Source organism: Tenrec ecaudatus, chromosome 6, assembly GCF_050624435.1.
Source record: "Tenrec ecaudatus isolate mTenEca1 chromosome 6, mTenEca1.hap1, whole genome shotgun sequence".
NCBI classification, from domain to species: domain Eukaryota; kingdom Metazoa; phylum Chordata; class Mammalia; order Afrosoricida; family Tenrecidae; genus Tenrec; species Tenrec ecaudatus.
Window position 1 is genome coordinate 167,997,192 of NC_134535.1, and position 7,984 is coordinate 168,005,175.

The 7,984-nt window shown below is 43.8% G+C and overlaps 1 pseudogene; it reads right to left on the minus strand.

The window, feature by feature from the left end:
* Positions 1-3,352: 3,352 nt before the first annotated feature.
* LOC142451332 (large ribosomal subunit protein eL22 pseudogene) lies at positions 3,353-3,803 on the minus strand (annotated as a pseudogene).
* Between the last annotated feature and the right edge of the window lie 4,181 nt (positions 3,804-7,984).

Sequence of the window (7,984 nt, forward strand, 5' to 3'; positions counted from 1 at the left end):
CTGGGAGCATAGAGGGAGGGTGGGTTGGAAAGGGGGAACCCATTACAGGGATCTACATGTGACCTCTTCCCTGGGGGATGGACAACAGAAAAGGGGGTGAAGGGAGACGTCGGACAGGTCAAGATATGACAAAATAATAATTTATAAATTATCAAGGGCTCACGAGGGAGGGGGGAGGAGGGAGAGAGGGGGAAAAATGAGGAGCTGATGCCAGGGCCTTAAGTGGAGAGCAAATGTTCTGAGAATGATGAAGGCAATGAATGTACAAATGTGCTTTGCACAATTGATGTATGTATGGATTGTGATAAGAGTTGTATGAGCCCCTAATAAAATGATTAATTAAAAAAACTGTTTAGAAAAAGAAAAGAAAAAACATCTCTATTTTAGAAAAAGTACAGCCAGAATGCTCCTGAAAAGCATGGGTAGCGAGATTTCACCTCCTGTACTCTGGACATGTGGTCGAGAGAGGCCAGTTCCTCACAAAGCATCTCATTCTTAGTAAGGTGAAGGGCAGCAAAGAGAAGAACACCTTCACCAAACAGCTTCACACTCGCTGCCACAACGTGCTCAAACACAAGAACAACTGTGAGGACGGCACGGGGCCAGGCAGCGTTTCTGTCTCTTGTACACATGGGCGCTGTGAGTGAGAACCGAACCGATGGCGTCTAACCACAACAAATGAAGAAGAACCTCAATGAGATACGCTGAAACCATGGCTACAACAGGGGCTCTGAACATACCACCCGGGGTGAGGATGGCACAGGACTGGGCAGTGCTTGGTCCTGTTGGGCGGAGCCCCGGAGTCGGTCGGAATCTGACAATGTCAACACAAGAGAAAGTTAGAGAAAGTTGGCAGAAAATAACATCATGAAATCTATCATTCAAGCACGGCTGTTTTGCCATACTTCATCTATTCTTATTTTCAGCCTTTTGCTTTATTCATGTTACAATAATATTGTCATATTTTCAAGAAAATCCTGTAGATCGTGGCGATCTACACTTCTGACAAAATGAAGATTTTTCTGTATCGAACCATAAAATGGTTGGCTCTGTTACCAAACTAATATCATCTAAAATCAAATTTCCCTATTTGGCTCAAAAATGACTTTCTATAATTGTTTTCCTCAAACCAGTACCCAAACAGGGTCCATGCATAATTCTGCGTAATTGCTGAATTCCTGAAGACATAACAGTGTATCTTAAGAGACACAATATTGTCATAAACCAATAATACTGAGTAACACAAAACCTTCAGTCTCCTTAAACTTCTCCTTCAGACTTCTTTAAAGCTTACAATGAGGTGAATTTTCCTTTGTATGACAAAGCACACACACAAAAATGAACCTCTAATGGGTTGAGCTTCTCAAGTTCAATAAAGAAAAAGTTTCCTCTCTTTCCAGTAGCTAGACAGCCAGCATTATCTACTTGGTGTTGAAGGACACGCTCCTTTTCCTGAGACGACTTCAGAATTACAAGCAGATGAAGCGTCTTTCCTACTACTGGTTCCTGCGTGCGAGAAAGGTGATGCCTTCTGAGGAGACAACGACACTTTCTCCGTCTGCGGTGGTTCCTGCTTGGAGCTCTGGTTCTTCAACAGGGACCTTCTGCTAACTCTCCTTCCCGCTCCTATAACCGACCTCCTCCCCGGCTATCATCGTCAAACGGGGCTGGGTGAAGTAGCATCAACCCAGAAGAACAAGCATTCCATTTACAAGACCACCACCCACTTCACTGAAAAAAATCAGGAATTGTTTTTAGCAAACTACCTGCATTTTCTCTCCTGAGAACTTACTCCGCAGCCATGTCCATCCTCAGCGTCCACGTTGCCACCTTAGCTCACAGTAGGAGACGGTAAAGATATAGAAAAAGAAGTCTTGGCTTCTGCGTGGAAATGGCAGATGGACCCTTGTATTTACTTCTACTCTCTCCTAAAACCACATGAAAACAGCAGCAAAGGAGTTTTTGATTCCTTAGATGTATATCATTGATGTATATCAATGGCAGAACTAAAAATATTATTATGCAATAAAGTCTATTTTCAAATGAGATACTGGCCAAACCTATGCAGAATTCCAACATCTTTATGTACCCAGGTTTAAAACACCACAGTCTCAACTCTGTGAGAGGGCTGGCCTGCTTGTTTCCAGGACCATGATGGGGTCTAGCAGGGCGAATGATAACCTGAGAATCTTAGTCCCATCTCTGCTCCTGTCCCTGGTTGCCCAGCTGTCAATTATTGTGGATACTCAGGGGATCTTTTCCTCCTTACCGGGTGGGAAAGGCAGAGGCCAGAGCACATCTACAAATCCCCTTCCACTTTTGCAGCTCTTTATTTTCTGATCCCAGGCCTACAAATCTTGGGCAAAACCAAGTTCAATCCTGAATGTCTACCATGGTGAAACCACTAGACTATACTCCGTCTCCGCAAAGCATTTCAACAAACCAGTAGAATAAACCCACTCATGAACCACAGGGAGAATGGGAGAAAAAAGAAAGCGCTGGGATTTGGGGGAGTCGGAAGACGTGCTGTGATTGTTACCACCTGCCACCGCGGCGGCTCTTCCGGCTCACAGGCCTTCCTGACAACTGCCCAACTGCTGCACTGGGTTTGCTGCCATTCTCTCCTGTGGCTGGTGGGTAGGTGAGTGGTCACTGATCTCGTGCCCTGAGAAAACTTCATCCTCAACCAGCAGCAAAGGAAGCCAAGAATCCATTAGGTTCACACCTGACCACTGGAATTGGTGGCTTTGGATACCTTGGGAAGTGGGGAAGTGGTGAGAAATGCTGGCAGGGTGGGGGTGGCGTGGGGGAGGGGAAGAAGAGGTTCAAAGAAGAGGGATTGTTTGGATGTCTGTTTGAGAAGCAATTAGATCCTCATTTCCTTTCCCAACTCCAGGCAGACAAGCTGCTGCCTGGTTCCCTCAAAGGATTTTATTTCTGCAGAGAGCACAGAGGAGGGTTTGGGGTCTGGGGCCCCCAGGAGCAATTTGGAAGAGAACCCAAGTCTCAGGAAAAACGGGCGTTTGGTTGTTGTGTTTTCTATTTTCAGTATAAGGAAACGAAGGGCACTAACAATTGAAGAACTGTTTTTAAAAATTAAAAATAGATAACATGAAGGCAATTTCTCAGAACAAAGAGGAAACCCAGATATGTGTACTAGAAGGAAGAGGGTCAGATTCCCAAAGAACTAATAGGATGTAGTTGACACATATGTTGAGAAAACATCCTTGGACACCCCCTTACTGAAGGGTTGTGGGGAGATGAGCCAGTCAGGGTGCAGGGTAGCAACGATGAAACACATAATTTTCCTCTGGTTCCTAAATACTTCCTCCCTCCCACTATCATGATCCTATTTTTTTTTTTTTTAGTTCCCAAGTTTTATTAAAGGGCTTATACAAAATATTCCCGAGAAGACTTAATCCTCATCTTCCTCCTCTTCCTCATCCTGGTTAATCTGGAAGGAGCGTAATTCATAGCTTTCTTTGCTGTTGGCCACCACACGCAACCAATCACGTAGATTATTCTTCTTCAAATATTTTTTTGTGAGATATTTCAAATACCTTTTGGAGAAAGGCACCTCAGAGGTTACCGTAATCTTGCTCTTGCTTCTTTCAATGGTTACGACTCCTCCCCCAAGATTACCGGCTTTCCCATTCACCTTGATTCTTTCCTGAAGAAACTGCTCAAAATTGGCAGCGTCCATGATTCCATCTTCTACAGGGTGGGTGCAATCCAACGTGAACTTCAGAACCTGCTTCTTTTTTTTAACCCCCCTTCGCCACAGGCTTTTTCACAGGTACCATGGCGGCAGCGGAGGCAGAAAGGGAGGTCTGCGCACTACGCAGACGCAAAGAGGCCCGATCCTAATTCTACCTTACAAATCTGGCTAGACCAGAGGATGTACACTGGTACAGATAGCAACTGGAAACATAGGGAATCCAGGACAGATGACTCCTCCAGGACCATTGGTGAGAGTGGCGATGCCTGGAGGGTGGACAGAATGTGGGGTGGAAAGGGGGAACCGATTACAAGAATCTACGTATAGCCTCCTCCCTGGGGGATGGACAGCAGAGAAAAGGGTGGGGGGAGACATCGGGCAGTGTAACATATGACAAAATAATAATAATTTAAGAATTATGAAGAGTTCATGAGGGAGGGGGGAGTGGAGAGGGAGGGGGGAAAATGAGGAGCCGATATTAAGGGCTCAAGTAGAAGGCAAATGTTTTGAGAATGAGGATGGCAACAAATGTACAGATGTGCTTGACACAATAGATGGATGAATGGATTGTGATAAGAATTGTATGAACTCCAATAAAATGATTTAAAACAAATGAAAACATGCGATGAACAAAAAGAGACGGGTGTGAGTAAAAGTAATGGAGAAGAGACTGCAACTTCCACCCATGCAGCACGTCCTTTACGGTGTAAAGACCGACACCACTCATGGATGTATATATTGTGATTAGAGCTGTATGACCCCAATAAAATGATCAAAAAAGAAAAAATAGAAAACACACATTTTCCTGAGCATGTTAAAGTGGAAAAGAGAAAGGTAGTCCGGACGAGCCCAGATGGGACAGTGGTTCTTCATGGGGCTGTAATCGTGTGGTGGGCCCTTCAAAGCCACCAGCAGCTCCGCGGTAGAATGACGCGGCTTTCTTTCAGCACTGACTCAGCACTGACTCGGTGGCGGTGAGATTTTTTGGAAAGGAACCCACAGATAGAAAAATGAACAAATGGAGCCTGGGGTAAGGGTGGAGTCTACAATAGAAGATTGGTTAAATTGTGCAATAATCTGTGAGCACTCAAACGATGATTTTGATAAATATATTGAATGGTATGAAACTATATGGAAATTTATGTGCTTATTTGGGCTACAAGTATATATACCTACGAGTGTAAAAAGGAAGTACATTAACGGTTCCTTGGGTGGGGAGAGGCGGAGAGCCAGGGTCGGTTGGGGGAAAATGGGGAGCTAATAACGAGTACCAGAATACAGACACTGTTCAAAAACTGATTGTGGTGATAATGATGGTACAACTCTTGTTGATGTGACTGAACCATAGAACTGTACGATACGTGAATTACATGCAATAAAACCGTTGAAAGAAAAAAAAGATTCAATCATGCATTCCATGTGATCTAAACGTGGATACAGGAAGAGTCATGGGGCTGAACAGGTGTGGAGGAGAAAGGGAGCATCCTCACAAAGGTCTACAGGTGTCACACCGGACGGCATATTGGCCCACGTTGCACATGTATGTACGAATGTGGTGAAGCAAACCGGGGACAAAGTTACAAAAGCCTCTTAGACTTCACAATGAGTCACTGGGGCCTTGGTGGTCCAGGACCCTGGTCTCAGAGGACCTTAGGTTCAACTAGTGTAGTACTGTCCACCAAGGAAATCTTCTGCATCCTCCTTTGGTGCGTAGCGCCTGGTATGTTTAAAGCTGGTGCGTAGCATTTACCCTAGGACAAAGTGTGGAGGGTTAGAAAAGAAGAGGAAGAGAAACAAGAATGCAGAGAGGAAGTGGGATAAGAGATGGCGCATTGAGAGGATCGCAACGGTCGAGTTGAAACAGAATATATATGAATTACTGAATGCACAACTTATTTGCTCTGTAGACCTTCACCTAACTCAAAATAATTTTATTATAATAAAATTTTTAATAATAAAAGCTGATGAGCAGCTATCTAAGATGTAACTAGTATTGTTTTTTCCCCTATCCAAGGGAAAGAAGAGTGATGAAAATCAAGACATAGCGACCAATGGAGATCCCCTCATAGAGGGGTTTAGGAGAGGATATGGGTTAATTAGGGTGTGAGGTAGTATCGATGAAGAACACAGCTTTCCCCCGGATCCTGGATGCTTCCTCCCCCCAACTACCATGATCCGAATTCTACCTTGCAGGGATGGATAGGACAGAGGCTGTACACTGGTACATATGAGGGTTGGAGGTACAGGGAATCCAGGGTGGATGATACCTTCAGGACCAAGGGTGTGAGGGACGATGCTGGGAGAGTGGAGGGTGAGTGGGTTGGAAAGGGGGAACTGATTACAAGGATCCACATGTGACCTCTTCCCTGGGAGAGGGACAGCAGAGAAGGGGGGAAGGGAGACTCCGGATAGGGCAAGATATGACAAAACAACGATGTATAAATTACCAAGGGCATATGAGGGAGGGGGGAATGGGGAGGGAGGGGGAAAAAAAAAGAGGACCTGATGCAAGGGGCTTGAGTGGAGAGCAAATGCCTTGAGAATGACTGGGGCAGGGAATGTATGGATGTGCTTTATACAATTGATGTATGTATATGTATGGATTGTGGTAAGAGTTGTATGAGTCCCTAATAAAATGTAAAAGAAGAAAAGAGAAAAAAATGATTAGGGCAAAGACTGTACAGATGTGCTTTATACAATTGATGTATGTATATGTATGAACTGTGAAAAGAATTGTATGAGCCCCAATAAATTGTTAAAAAATAATAATAATAAAAAAATAAAAGATGGAAAGGAAAAAAAATAAAATAAAAAAATCAACCCACAGTCTATAAAAAAAAAAAAGAAAGAAAGAAAATCAAGACATAGAAAGAATCAGCCCAATGGAACACAGGGACAACCATCTCCGTGACACAGAAGCCAGAACTGTATTGTCCCTATCTACTACTGCCAACCGCTCTGAAAGGGCTCAGATTAGAAAGCCCTAGATAGAGTGGGAGCCGCGTGTAGACTAAACCTCAAAATCATCAAACAAACGAGGCTTACTGATTGGATAGAAATGGGTCGGCCCCTTGAGACTATGGCCCTTTGTCGCCCTTCAGGTCACAAGAGCAAAAATATGACCTTGAATATTTCCCACTTAGAGACCATCTCAAGAAGAGATTTGACACACTGAACATGAAGGACCACCCAGATGAGATCTGGGATGACATCAAGGATACGACACATGGAGAAAGTAAAAGGTCTTTAAGAAAGCACAAGAGAAAGAATGGACAAAGTAGCATCAGAAGAGCCATGTTGTTGTTGATGATGATGAGCCTACACTTTATAGAAATGGCACGGAATGAGAATGCCTGCAGCTTCCACTGAAATCAGAAGCTCCCTGCAGAAGGGCCCTGATGGATCCCTTTTGCATCTACTCAGCACTTTGCCAATAGTAGCATGAAATAACACTTGTAAATAGAATGGTGGGATGGTGTAGAGGTGCAGAAAGTTTTCATGGGAATGGTGAGACATGAATTGGTCCCTAAAGGATAGATAAAATTTGGTGGCTCAGGAGAGCATCCAGGCATGTCACTAAGAGGCATGAGCACGGAGGAGAAAAGGACCTACCCACCTAGACTCTGGAAATGAGTGTGGAAGATGAGGTCTTGCCATCCTCAGGGCTTAGGAACATTCTGGCTGCACTCTCTCCAAGACGGCGTTGTTGGTTATATCTGGAAATCCATGGTACTGTCAACATTCCTTGACAACACCACGATCCAAATGCATCAACTCTTCTATGGTCTTTCTTAGTCACTGTCCCACTTTCACATGCTTATGAGGCAATGAAAACACCATGGAGTGGGTCAGGTGCACTTCAGTTCTCAGCGTGACATGATTGTTCTTCAACACTTTAAGAGATTTTATACAGCAAATTTCCCAGGACAATCCATCACAGCAACACTCAAGTCGCCGCAGTATGACAAACTGATAGCTGAGTGGGGAGTATTAACATGGTATTTGCTAATTAGGCAAAGAATAAATGAGCAGGGTCAAAAATGATACATTGTAAAAAAAAAGTAATTTAAATTATCTAAACTTCTGCTCCTCAGAACAGCTATTGTCCATGTTTTAGAGTAAAAAAAAATTTTTTAATCATTTTATTGGGGACTCATACAACTTTTATCACAATCCATACATACATCCATTGTGTCGAGCACATTTCGACATTTGTTGCCATCATCATTCTCAAAACATTTGCTTTCTACTTGAGCCCTTGGCATC